The following is a 14966-nucleotide window of genomic DNA, read 5'->3' as shown; positions in this document are numbered from 1 at the left end:
TCAAGCTTTTGAATGTGGCGATTACATAACCTCTAACCCAGGTATTGATTTCAATTGCTAGAATCAAGAATTGATTAATTCTGGGCGATATCTTTGTGCAACCTTTTCAAGAGTTGCATTTGCAGAAAGTTTGGAGATAGTAGCAGCTTTAGTAATTCTTAACAACAATGGGTTTTAATATTTTTCCTATTTAATAGGATTTTTTTTTTCTTCAGATTACCTAATTAATAGGTTTGAGTGTATATTAAAATAATCTTATAGATGGGATTAATCTAAAAGGTGTGTGTGAATTTGGGTGTAGAATCAAATTCCCCAAAGAAATTAAGTATTTAGTTGATAGCAATGCAAATGAATCAGTTCCTAACTCTTGCATTCTTGCAAAGAGGATATAAGCTTCTGTACTATGTAACTAAAGTTCATCTCTTAAACTCAAGGCAATATAGTAACAAAATTTTACAAGGATGGGGCTACAAGATTGTTCCACGATCAGGTAGTACAGTCATTATATTGATGATGATCATGATGCCTACCACGTGCAAGTTGCGGCACTGGTGCTTCCAGTTGAAGAACCTTCATGACTTGTCCTGCTTTAGGCCTTTCCTTGTTGCTGGGTGCGTGCACCATAATCCCACAATTAGCAAGCACTTCATTTCACTTGGATCAAACTCCATATCCAATCTCTCATCTAGGAGAAGATTTCCTGCAAGGTACATGGAGAAGATTTCCTGCAAGGTACGATTGCCAAACCCACTCAAAAAGTGGCACGTGATATTCTCCATCTTGGTAAGTTCGCCTTCCACAAGCAATTTCCAAACCACAACTCCAAAACTGAACATGTCTGATTCCTTGCTTGCTCTGCCTTGAAAAGCATATTCCGGGGCCATGTATCCAAAAGTCCCTGCCACCCCGGTTGTCCTAGTCCTCAAGTGAGGATCCAAGAGCTTAGCAATCCCAAAATCACCGAGCTTAGTGTTAAAATCGTCGTCCAAAAGTACATTTGCTGATTTAATATCCCTATGAAGATGTCTGCTCTGCATCTTCGTGTAGATAATGAAGCGCTGAGGCCAAGCCCAAAGCTATCCTGTACCTAAAATTCCATTGCAGTGTTGTTCTGGGGCCAAAAAGATGAGCATCAAGGCTGCTATTTGGCATGTAAGCATAAACAAGTAAACATTCGCCTTGCTCATGACACCATCCTATAAACATCACCAAGTTTTTATGTATCAAGTGGCTTATGATTTACACTTCATTGATGAAAACTGTCTCATAGTGCTCAGAGTCGGCACGGATTCTCTTCACAGCAACCGAGCAGCCTAGATCTTGTAGGACTCCTCTATAAACTTGTCCTGACCCACCATGGCCTAGCCTTCTGTCATTTGCAAAGCCAAAGGTAGCTGCAACTAATTCTTGGTAAGAAAATCATCTTGGAAAGGCTAGTGTCTCAAGATGCTTACTTATAGAAGGTACTGCAGCATTAGAGCAAATATTTTCCGGTCGTTTGATCTTTGTTACACGCCAACATAAGGCCACACTAAGCATTAAAATGAAGAAAGTAACTTCAATTATCGCCACTATCAAGAATATTGCACGCTTCCCTTTCCTGCTTTTATCATCAGAATCTAAATCTGAAGTGAACTCCCATGTAGATATATGTTCCAGCAGTAGCTGAGAAACCAATCGCAACCTTTTCGGGAAGAACATCTCGCAAGTCGATTTTCAAAGAAAGAGAATTATCATACCTCGTAGCTTCATTGTATGTCCAAAACACAGTCAGCATGTAGGTGCTAGCATCAAAAGTTACTTGTGCAGATGTCACATTTCTTGATCTCGTGACGTTAAAATCCCACCTATCATTGACGACCGATGAAATACTATTTACAGTGATCCCAACATGAGGTCCCTCAGGATCCCATTCGTTTGTGCAGCTATCAAACTCAACCAGGATAGCTTTGTTTTGGGACGTCTCGAAATGATTGGTGATGTTGAACAGTCCTAGATCACCCCTGGCTGAGTTAGGCGGGATTGGATAGCCAAAAGGTGCAAGGAAAAAGTCAAATCCATCAGTGAAGTAATTTTGGCTATTAGTGTCCATCATGAATGTGAAGTTGGTAGTGAAGTTTGATAGTGACCGAGCTTTAGTAGTAGAGTCCCAAAGGTGGAAAGGTTTTGAATAAGTACACCGCCCTACACGAAATATGTCAAGGGTTGGGTTGAATTCAACATTTCCCGACTTAATCTTGGCATCGCTTTGGAAGAGTATGTTCTCTGTATCAAGGTTGAAGTGAGGGTATAATAAATGAAGTTGGATGAGCAAAGAGAGAAAGAAAGTTGATGAAAATGAAGAGACTAAAGGTTGTCTGCCTGTAGCCGGCTTTAAGAGACATTGCGCATAGAAAGAAAAGCTGTAATAAGCAGAGAAGCGAAAAAGACTATATATATATATATATATGGTAAAGGTATGGTATGTTAACATTTCTCATACATCAACTATTTTTACTCCTTTAAGGACTCATGTTACCACTTTGAGGACTAATATTACTATTTTGAGTACTTATATGGTAAACTAAGAAAATTTGTCACTTTAAGGACTCATGTTACCACTTTGAGGACTAATATTACTATTTTGAGGACTCATGTGATAACTAAGAAAATTTACCACTTTAAGGACTCATGTTACTCCTTTAATGACTAATATTACTATTTTGATGACTCATTTTACCACTTTTAAGGCAATTGTATGCATGTCAAACGTTAACACATTGTAGAATTTTCCATATATATATATATATACATATATATGTAGGATTAATTTTGAGTTTTGAAGTAGGCAATCAAACCAATAAGAATCTATCCTAGGAATAATCTACTAGCTAGCTACAACGTTGCAAAGCAGGAATTAAAATTTTCTATGGATCTAGCATAGATCGACAACATGATAAACAACATCCCTAATTGAATCAACAAGGACATCATAAGAATTTTATGGCCGGATATGTCATATAGGTTATGGCAGTACTAACTATTAGAATCTCGGACAACGGTATTATTGCATTTGTAAGGTTATGGAATTTCATCAATATATATTCCTCTTAGCAACGATCTTTGTTGTGTTGAGGAGATGAAAAGGAATCCAGAGACGGTATTGAAATTAATAACATGCACATCAACACTTGAGATGAAAAAGGAATACATAATTAGAAACTACTCCATTATTTATGTCATTAGGGTAAAAAGTGGTAAAAATCACAAATGATCATTGGGTCATCCCTTGATAAAAAAAATGTGAATAATAATTGTTGATATTGTCATTTATATTCAAATTGAGTTCCAATTTACAATTATGCCAAAATCACGTAAAACCAAGACCCCAAGTGTGCATCACATGATAGGCTAATTTTGTCAACGAATTAAGAGTTACTTGATATCTAATGGGGTTCTATAACTTGAATGGATAAATTTACTCGCACGGTAAGTGCACGCGACACACACACACAGGGTCCTTCCACTAAGGGATTCTCTTTTTCGGTCATTTTAAGGGATCGCTTGATAGACTCACTTTTCGATCACATATCCACATTTCAACCGTTCAGTTTTTAGGTCTATATGAGTAGATCATCTCTGCAAATTTTCAGCCAAGATTGATTTTGTATACACACACACACACGGAGCCGTTTAGAAGCGGACGTCCGCACAAATGCAAAAGTACGGACGTCCGCACAAATGCAATAGTACGGACGTCCCTCCTCAAGCCTCGATCAGGCGGTAATGGCGGAGCTGCGGTTGCCGGTGCCAAATCAGGCCTCGATGTCGAGCCTCTGCTTGCCACTGGAGTCATCGATGAAGAGTTCGAAGTCGACCTTGATGGGCTTCCATGGTTTCAGGCTAGCTCGCCGAGTACACCTTTGATTCTGATCAGCTGAGCCTTCGCCTTGATGGTGACGCCGTCTGGAATGTCTAGAGTGTTTGTCCGACAACCGCAGCGCCTGAAATCGCCGCCTGATCGAGGCCTGAGGAGGGACGTCCGCACTTTTGCATCTATGCGGACATCCGCTTCTGATCCGACCTCTGTGTGTGTGTGTGTGTGTCTATATATATATATATATATATATAATGACAAAAAAAAGAATACACACACACAAAGTATACGCTTAGAGAAATGCATGTTCATTTGATGAGATACTGGACTGGATGCTTATCGAAAAAAGGAAATTGCACATAAGGAAAAAAAAAAAAATATATATATATATATATATTTCCAATAAGGGATTCCTTTTTTTGGTTAATTTAAAGGATCTATTGTGGGACCCACTTTTCGATCACATATTAGTATCTCGAACGTTCACTTCTTAGGACTCCATATGAATAGATTACTTTAACAAATTTTCGGCCAAATTAGTGACTGTTAAGGTATAGAACTAGATTAAATCATTGGACGAACTAAGTCTGTCAAACCTGAACCGTTCATGTTTATAATTGTAAATCATAGTTTTGAATACCTTAACGATTATCAATTTGGCTGAATTTTTTTTTTTATAATTTATCTACTCATATAACTGAACGGGGGAGATATTGATAAGTGATCAAAAAATTGGTCAAACAATCAATCACTTAAAATGGCAAAAAATAGGGATCCCTCACCAGAAGTGTGTGTATATATATCCTCTATTATAACAAAGTTTTGACAAAAATATTCATTTTTAAATTTGGTAATAATATGTACAAGGATGAAGCTGCTACGTACCAGGTTGTGCTATGGTTATAAAAGATCAGATGGTAGAGACTCATTTATTGATGATGATCATGATGACTATCAAGCAAAAGTTGTGGTAATGGTGCTTCCAACTAAGGACCTTCATCACTTGTCTTGCTCTAGGTCTCTCCTTATTGTTGGGGTGGGTTCAACATAATCCCACAATTAACGAGCATTGCATTTCACTTGGATCAAACTCCATACCTAATCTCTCATTAGCTACATCTAGAAGATTTCTTGCAAGGTATAATCGCCTAAGTCCTAACCCACTCAAAAAGTGGTATGTGGTATTCTCCATAAAGATAAGTCTGCCTCCTATAAGCAATTTCCAAAGCAACAACTCCAAAATTGAATATATCCGATTCTTTGCTTGCCCTTCCTTGAAAACAATACTTTGGGGCCATGCACGCAAAAGTCCCTACCACCCTTGTTGTCCTTTCCCTCAGGTGAGTATTAGCCTAGCAATTCCAAAATCTCCATGCCAGGCTTAGTGCATGTTGAAATCGTTGTCCAATAGTATGTTTGTTGATTTAATCCTATGGAGGACACTGCTTCTCATCTTCATGTAGATGTTGGTGCGGAAAAATTCGGTAGAAAATCTCCTCATGTACTTTGATAACTAAAGTAAGAGTGGAGGCTTCTTGGTCAAGAGAACATTCCTATGTCCTTGGAATTTGGATCGGTGTTGGCAAGTCAAGTTGGAAGAGGGGAATACCAGCAAAAAATTCTTCAATGCCTAAGTCAGTGAGTGTATAAGTTGTAATAAGCGGAGTATGGATTCATTACTTACCTTGATTGTTCACCTTATCAAGTATTTATAGGTGAGTCTCAATGGATATCTTGGTTAGTGTGTGTAGTGATGTGCAACTTTGGCAAGTCACACGCTAATGGTTCATACCAAAATTCGGAGTGCGGGAAGGAAAAAGAAGGAAAAAATTCTTGCACCCATTGTCGACCCACGCCAATGTTTTTCGTGTTGTCCCTAGTTGTTGTGATTTTTACATTGCTTGTCTTCATGTGATTCGCCTCCACATGATTCTCATCATAGGATCTTCAACACTAATTACTTTGACATGGTCTATCTTTGCATGATTCTCTAGGTGGGTTTTTGACACCAATTCTTTAACATGACCGACCTTTGCATGATTCCCCTGATGTTGATGGTTTGTCCTGTATTGAATCGTTCACAAGCCTCTTTGATGCCTTGTTGATCCTTATATGCAAATTAGAGTGAGCTATAACTGGCTGTCTTTGTTTTCTGTAAGAAGTACCCTTTACGAGTCAAAGTTAAAACGTACATCCTCATTGAATCCATTTTTTCTTTCTACACAGTACAAGCACCGAAAGGAAAATCTAGTTTTCTCTTTTGCACCACTGGTTCTTGAGTGAATTTCTACTTCGTTCAAGGTCCGTCAATAACATGTTTCTTGACAAGATAATCTTTACGTGCCTTTGAGTAGGACAACTCTTTATGCCACCTCTGAAGAGGGCAACTGCTTTATGCCTCCTCTGAGGAGGGCACTCTTTTACATCGCCTCCAAAGAGCTAGGGAACTCTTTACCCCACCTTCGAATAGGGCAATTTTTTATGCCTCCTTCGAGGAGGGCACTCTTTATGCTGCATCCAAAGAAGGAACTCTTTATGTCCCCTCCAAGGAGGGGATACTTTACTCCGCCTCCGAGGAGCATATTTTTTAATGTTTTATCATTTGTCTTTTAGATGCTAAAAAGGTTTCCATTTATTTCCATAATGACTCACATAATACACATGAAAATAAGAAATGTGAAAGAAACTGACTGGGAAAGGAAATGTTACCTGCCACTAACAATAATGCTACGCTTTATTGAAAACAAATGAATCCTGAATGTCTTAACCTTGATTGAGTAGGATTTGCGATGGACTGATTGTGAATCAGGTTTGCATGCTGTGAAATCCTCGTCAGTTCTAGATATGTTCTTGCCACCAATTTTGGTTCCCCTATCTTATTCTGCTTGGGCCTAGGTCCGTTCTTCGTGCTTCCGTGATGTGGTCACAATTGTACTTCTAGCCGCCTGCACTACTTCAATTTCCTCGAGTCTAATTTCTCCTTCAATCTGAGTTTTCTCATGTCTTCAGCCAGCCTTCTCACCATGTCTTTGTATACTTGTATGTCGGGGAGGAATTCCTCACTGAATGCCATTACTGCACTTTCGGATGTGCACCCACTATCTCCTTTTGCTTAACTTGGAAACATTCGTAGAACGTTTTGATTCTATCTCCCACTTTCTGCTTCACCATGAATACCGCTGCCATGTCTTTCTTGCCTTCCTGTAATAAAATAGTTGAGAGACAAACGACTCCCTCAGTTTTTCGAAGTTGGAGATTGATCCAAGTTTCAAATCATAAAATCAAGTTCTTGCCTCGCAAGTCAGGCTCGAGGGAAAGAATTTGCAGAAAAGTCTCTAGTTATTTATCTTCGTGGTCATCTGCTGCACTGCTGCATAAACCTCCTGAGGTGATCCATTAGATCGGTAGTCCCATTGTATTGCTGGAAGATGGGCGTCATGAATTTTTGTGGTTTTTCCATGTTGAAAATCTCCTTAATAAAGTAGGATTTCTGTATTTCCCTTGCAGTGGCCTCGGTCAACTCCTAGGACTTGCATTTCATACTTTCAGCAACATCATCTGTATTCGGAATCTCCAGCTCTAATCTTTTTGCTTTTTTTGTTTTCTTCTAGGATAGATTTTGAGTTTTCTCCTGTTGAATTTTCAGCATCTCCATGAGCTTACTTCTTAACCTCTTCCTCTGCTTTCCTTGTCATTTGAATCTTCAATCTGGTCTGGCTCACTCTCCAAACTCGCATAGAAGCCCTCTTCGCACCCTAATCCAGACCCAGCTACTAGAGCATGCTCGGACACCTACACAGGGCCATTCCATTGCGTTGCGAGCTCTGTTAGGGAGTTCCTCACTTCGTGGCATCGCTGTTTGAAACTTCTCCTTTTAGAGAGTGGGCGGAGACCGCTTTTGTTGTGGCATATAGAGAAAGAATAGACGGAATTCAATTCATCCTTCTAACCGCCATGCCAGAGAAAGAGATTAGTAAATGGGGAGATCTCGAAAGGTTCCTTCGTACTGGGTGTTACCTTAAGTGGATTTCTAGCCAGCCTAAAGAGAATGGCCAGAGTGAAGTGAAGAAGAGCCCAGAGGAAGGGGCGGGTTTAGTTGTATTAGAATAGCCGTAGGAACAAACCTTACTGGTGGTGAATGTTCATTCTTTTCTTATAAAATTCATGGGATTGATTCTACCTTCGGTTCATCTGGTTCCGCCTTGATGTAAGAATAGCATAGGAACTGGAAGTACGCTTCGCCACCTCGACCTCGAAACAGGCATTGATCGGCTGGGGTGAAAAGGCTTGCTCGCTCCCTTTGGGCTCCACCACCTTTAATTTCAGAACCTGGGGCTATTTGGCCTCTCCCGTGGGTCCCACCTCACTATGTTCAGTGCCTCTGATCGGATTGATAGATCAGTTACCGCAGGCAGTCTCATTGGTAGTATTTCTTGGAGAAAAGGTAGCTACGTCATCTCCAGGTCAAAGGTTTGAGGTTGTCTCCAAAGACTCTTTTTGGTTAGTTAGGTTCTTGCTGGATTCTAATAATAATATATGCCTAGTGGCAAACTTTCTTTATGCCCGCGGATTGAAGCCTGTTGAGTTTCTAAATTGAATGTAACCACCCAATTTCATTGATTCGAGGGAAGATACTTGCTCGACCTTAAGGCACCAAGGGTGAAAATAAGTTTCGAAGTTGGGAGCCTCCAACGGGTTATGAAAGAATAAAATGAAGCTTCTGTTTCAAGGCCCACTTCTTGTAATCAAATTCATCAAAAAATAACAGTTTGTCGGTCATGAAAAAACACTTCTTAGCTGCTGCATAAAAATTCTCTTTTCTCTTCACTGCTCCACTTCACTATGCTCAGTGCCTCAAGTGCTCTAAGTGCAATTCTGGACTCGAACTAAAAATTAGGATGTCATCAAAGTACACCACTAAAAATTCCAATAAATGGTCGAAGCATCTCGTTCATCACACTCATAAAAGCGCGCGGGCCAAAAGGCATGACCTGCCACTCATATAGGAGGGTTTTGAAGGCCGTCTTCCCCACTCCCTCTTCACTGCCTACTTCGTAGCCTTCTCTAATTCGAATCCGGCGGTACCCGCTCTGCAAATCCAGCTTGCTAAAAACTATAGCACCACTTAATTGATCCAACAGGTCATCTAAACGAGGGATCGGAAAACCATGATCTTGTTGATGGCGCGGCTGTCAACACACATACGCCACGATCCTTCAATAAGCAAGGCAGGTACAGCATAAGGACTCAGGCTCTCTCTAATGTGACCTCTTTGCCACTTCACTTCTTCACCTTCGGCCCCTCACTTTGTTTACTTTGTAACCTCACTTTGTTTGCTTCGCAACCTCACTTCTTTGACTTTTTAACCGTTTTTGTTCATCTCTTGCAACAAGAAGTGGCACGGCCCTATCCATCTATAGATGTATGATCCGATCGCAACTTCGAATATGGGAGTTGATTCCAAAGCCCCTTTATTAGAATATGATGCAAAGCTGCTCATTGATCTAGGGTAGAAATCATAAATGACATAAAGAAGTGAATAAAGGCGAGCTACGTATAACATCCAAGGCATTGATCGGCCCATGATCTCAGGATTGTCTCAAGCAAGAGAAAATAATTAACTTGCAGAGAGGCTACGAAGTAGCCACTGAAAGTGTGCTGAACAACAACGCAGGCTCCAATCAATGCCCAGGTCAGTTGCCCAGGAACTGCCATTCTAGGGGACACCCCATCGGCTTCTTATTCAGGAACTATGCTATAAGGGCACTTGGCCCGTCTTTACACTGAACACAGCGAAGTGGGAGACCAACAGAAGAGGTGCTGAAGATGAATGCCAATCATACTCAATCAAAAGAAGAGTTTGATCCTGGCTCAGAAAGCTACTTTCGTTGATCAGCTTCTAACTCACTAGCGAGCTGACTTAAAGGAGCCTAAAGATCAGTATCCAATGCCTGACTTGCTTGCTGTCGCGGGACATGAAATCCTATCGGAGCGTAGGTTATCACCAGCAGAGGAAGGTACTCATAAGACATCCTTTCGGTGCCTCAATTCTTTCTGAACCTTCTAACAATGGTGGACAAGTGGAAAACCCAGGTATTCTTTCCGGTGCCTTAAGCCAAGTCTTCCTCGATTTCAGGAGCCAAAAAAGCTAGCTCGGTTCTCTCTGGTTTTCTTTCTTTTGCAGTTGAGCGAGCTTCTCTTCCATCTTCTTCATCTACTCAAGCATGTTGGCATGCAGGTCGTTTTATGACCCATCTGGTCCAGTCTTGTTCGATGAATCTGGTTCAGAATCCTCGACTCCCACTAGGTTAGTTTCTGAAAATCTTTTCCAACAGGAGGCGCATACTGCTTGCATGTGCAGAAAAATTTAGTAGAAAATCTCCTCACCTACTTTGCTGACTAAGAGTGAAGGCTTCTTGGTCAAGATGTTCTTTCTATTCACTTGGAATTTGGATTTTGGCAAGTTAAGTTGGAAGAGGGGGAACCTGTGAAAGATTCTTCGATGCCTAAGTTAGTGAGTGTTTTTAAGTTGTAATAAGTGGAGTATGAATTGATTGCTTACCTCGATTAATGCCCACCGTACCAAGTATTTATAGGTGAGCCTGAGCGGACGTCCCGGTTAGTGTGCTTAGTGGTGTGCAACTTCCACAAGTCACGCGCTAGTGGGTCTATAACACCACTCTTAAGATGATGTAGGGGAGGTATTCCCGCTTGTTACGGATTTAGTCGAGCAGACTAATTCTGTTATACCTAGATCCACCTCGAGGGGATTTCATTTCGAGAAATTCTCAAATAGGTTGGTTGCCCCTCTCTTGGCTCATTGCCTTTCTTCACTAGAACCCGATTCCGCCTCACCCAAATCCACTCTGAGTGGATTCATCCTCAATGAAATTTCTTGAATAGGTTGGACTGCTTCTCCCCTGACCCATTTCTTTATTAGAAATCAATTATTTGCCATTTCTTAATTAGAAACTTATTTCAACATTTTACACCCCCATAATAATGCAGGCAGAGGCCAAGCCTAAAGCTATCTTGTACCTTGCCTGACAACCAAATAGATGAGTGTCAAGACTACAATTAGGCATGTAGGCATAAACACGTATTCACCTTGCTCATTCCGCCATCTGATAAACTGCACCAGATTTTTATGTATCAAGCGGTTCAAAATTTTCACTTCGTTAAGGAAAATGTTCTCACGGTGCTCGCATTAATCTGCAAAGATTCGCTTGACAACAATTGCGCAATCTATATCTTATAGGACTCCTTTATAAACTTGTCCTGACCCTCCTTGGCCTACCCTTCTATCTTTTGCATAGCCAATGGCGACTGCAACTAATTCTTGGTAACCAAACCGTCGTGGCCATTAATCTTGGTTGTAGAGGTCACTGCGGCAGTTCGGGGAGAACATCTCTCAAGTTAATTTGGTAAGACAGAGAATTAGTACTCACCAGAAACAGGCTTTGATTCAGGTCTTCTTGGTATGTCCAAAACACATTGAGCATGTTTGTGGTAGCATTGTAAGCTATTTGTGCATTTGCACCTTTCTTAATTGATCCCGCGGCACTATACTCCCAACTAGCTTTGACAACTGATGCGATATTATTTATATATATTGATCCCAACATGCAAGAGGTCCATGAAGATCCTACTCGTTTTATTTGGTATCAAACTCAACTATTACAATTGTGTTTTGGGAGGTATCAAACTGAGTGGTGTGGTTGAAAAGTCCTAGATCAACACCGGCGAAGTTAATTGAGCTCAATTGGATAGGGAAAAGGTGCAAGGAAAAAGGCAAACCCACCACTGAAGGAGACTTCATTATAATTGTCGATCATGAATGTGAATTTGGTAGTGAAGTGTTAAGGTGACCGAGTAGTAGCGTCCCATAAGTGGAAAGGTTGCGAATAAGTACACAGTCCTACGCGGAACGCTTCAAAGTGTACGTGGGGTGAATTCAACAGTTTCTAAGTTAGGTGTCTCATAGCCTTTATAGAGCATATTCTCTGTGTCAGGGTTGAATTGAGATATACTGAATGAAATTGGTTGAGCAAAGAGAAACAGAAATTTGATGAAAATGACGAGGCTAAAGGTTGCTTGCCTGACATTGTGCAGATCGAGATAGATCGACGTACACAAATGTCTGCAATGAGCAAAGAAGACAAGAAGTCGATCTGCATAGCATTTATTCTGAATTATGAATGCAATTAAGGATCAATGATGCAAGAATCTAGCTATGAGACCCTAGGAATAAGCTACTAGCTAGAAGGGGTTTAAGAATTTTCATGCATCTGACATACACAACAGGATAACTTGACTGAGGAAATCTGGGAAACGAAACAATGAAAATTTACAAGCCGATCGAGGATTTAACATTTCGTATATGTAATATATAGAGGATTGGCAGTATTAGGTCTTAAGAAATTTCATCAATATTGTCCTCTTAGCACGCAACAATATCTACGGAGATATCAACATGAAATATGCTTCTACAAGCTTGCAATGATGAACCAGTATGCAGTGATCAGTTGTTAGAATGAAAAGCCAGGCGGTTGCAGAGATTTAAGCTTTTCTTTCTGCTCACCAGCTAAAAGTCCTTCACTAGTTCACTTGTAAATGTCGTTCTTAGTAACTAGCTAGTTTCCTGTCCAAAATTTAAGATTACAGTTTTATCCTTCTGCAGGTTTTCTTTGAAAAACAAAACAAACCTTAACAAAAGAGGAAATTCATGTTGCAACCGCTACATTGGTGGTACAAACAAAATAAAGATGGTGCCTGGTAAATGACATATTCGTAGTCAAGTCTTTCGGTTTTCGAGTGTAACAATTGATTCAATTCTATACGAATAAACTCATTTTCTTGTTCCATGCACAAACAAAAACAAAATGTGTAAAAGTCATTTTCTATGGATATGACATGTAATGCAGCAACATGCTAGGGAAGTAGATTGGTGTTACAGCCAGCCTACTTATCAAAGAGAACTGAACATTCCGTAACATTCCATAAACTATTTCCGAAATTATTTTTTTATATCTTTTTTTTTTTCCTAGTGATACACATATTTAGAAGAACTAAAAATAAGAAGATGGATGGTGGGCCTTCAGAATGTGACAAACTTCTCTCTTTTGAGATTGAGGATATGAGTCATATGATTTATGTTCTACATCGTTTGCCTCAAATAAGTTAATATTGTCAAACTCCTATTTGATAAAAAAATCTCTACAGCAACTCAAATCTAACTTTACAAAGTTGAAGGCATCGAGTGTATAAAAGAGGAAGAATTCGATTTTACGTTTGATTATCATTAATCGATTGATCCATCTTGGCAAAGCAATTCACGATGAAGTTCATTCTCTACAAATATCCTTAATGGGAAACAAATCGGCTGGTCATTGAAGTTGACTGAGAGTAGAGCATGAAGGGTTAGGCGTCTCCGGTCTAGGTAGACATTTTTTTTTTTTTGCCAGCACAGCTCTAAATCTTTTGTTTTTAGGTGTTGTTACGGTGATCCCCGTAGTAGTTGAAGAAGTGGATGGAGAATAATCAGAATATGGATTGTGAAACTAAAATGTCAGCTGCCACACTATAGCTTGTGTCGCCTTAGGAGTTAGGACACCCACATCTTGTTTGGGTTACGCTGGAGGCTCCTTTTGTCAGTAAGATTTTTAGACACTTTTTTTACATAAACACTAGTTCCATTTTTCTCTATTTTCACTAGGAGCTTCTATTCATACCTCTAAAATTGATATTTAGACCTCCTCATTTAATAGATCTCCAACTTACTTTTACAAATAACCAATAGGTAAAATTGCTAAATTACCCCCTGACTTTTTCCATGACTGTCGATTTACCCCATGACATTTCAATTTTGATTATTTACAGTTTTACACCCTGACTTTTCTAATTATGGCAGATTTACACCATATTGTTAACTTTTAGACTTTATATATAATTCCTCCTTTAACTTGACCTCACGGGTTGGCTATTTTTGTCTTTCCAAATGTCACTAATAAAAAAACTTAAGAAAAGAAAGAATCTTCCCCTCTCCTTTAACATATGTTTCAAATTGTCATATGAATTGGTGATTTTTTGCCTACCATCTTTAGGTCAATTATCATTTGAATTTGTGCAACAACGTCATCTTGATATAAATAAGATTTATCTTATAAACAATAGTACATATTGAACAAGCATAGCATATGCAAAAAAATAAAATAAAAACATTCGTGACAAATGAAAAGACAAAAATTCCTAACACTTGAGGTCAAGTTAAAAGATGAATTGGATATAAAGTATAAAAGTTATCGATAGGGTGTAAATCGGCCACAATTAGAAAAATCAGGGTGTAAATAATTAAAATTGAAATGTCAGAGGGTAAATCTGCAATCATGGAAAAAGTCAGGGGGTAATTTGACTATTTTGCCTAACCAATATGCTATCTACACCTCCCTAATTTTCCCATAATACCGATCATCCAATAATATCAACAAAAACTTTTTTTTAGAGTGTTCAGGGAACTGCAAAGTAAGAAACTGGTCTATTGATTTCTCCACTGCTTGGTAAGGATGAAGACCATAACAAAAACAAAAGGAAAAAAAATAGCATGAGGATGACCATTTGTTGATTTCATACCTCTAAAAGGGAAAAGACTATTTAATTTTTCTTTCTTTCTCTTTTGTGTGTTTATTGGTAATTTGACATGAGTTGATAAAGTCAACTATCACTCGGGAAAAAAAAAAAAAAAAAGAGGTTCAAATGCCAATTTTAAAGGTATGAATAGAAGCTCCCTTTTCACTATCTAAGTATGATTATATGGAAATAAAAAAGACTAATAACCATCTATATATGATTTTCGATGACTAAAAATCTAATTTTAAAAATAAATTGTAGAACTATTTAAATAGTTTGCAAGAAATTAGAAAATGTAGAGGATGAATACGTCACCTTTTCCTATAGTACGTAGTACCAAGTACGGGTAGTACATGCATTACATTATTTGAGGGGGATAGGGTATAGAAACATCCGCACGATTTCCATAGCCCATTTTGTACCTTAGTCCAATAATAGTAAATATGACTGCAACCCTTTGAGACTTTGATCCAAACAAGAAAAT

The 14966-nt window shown here is 39.1% G+C and overlaps 1 pseudogene; it reads right to left on the bottom strand.

Moving 5' to 3' along the window:
• Positions 1 to 486: 486 nt before the first annotated feature.
• Positions 487 to 2092, bottom strand: LOC112168831 (annotated as a pseudogene).
• Between the last annotated feature and the right edge of the window lie 12874 nt (positions 2093 to 14966).

The sequence above is a fragment of the Rosa chinensis genome, chromosome 1 (genome assembly GCF_002994745.2).
Source record: "Rosa chinensis cultivar Old Blush chromosome 1, RchiOBHm-V2, whole genome shotgun sequence".
Classification (NCBI taxonomy): domain Eukaryota; kingdom Viridiplantae; phylum Streptophyta; class Magnoliopsida; order Rosales; family Rosaceae; genus Rosa; species Rosa chinensis.
Note: the sequence above shows the minus strand (reverse complement) of the source record. Positions and strands in the feature narration are given on the sequence as shown.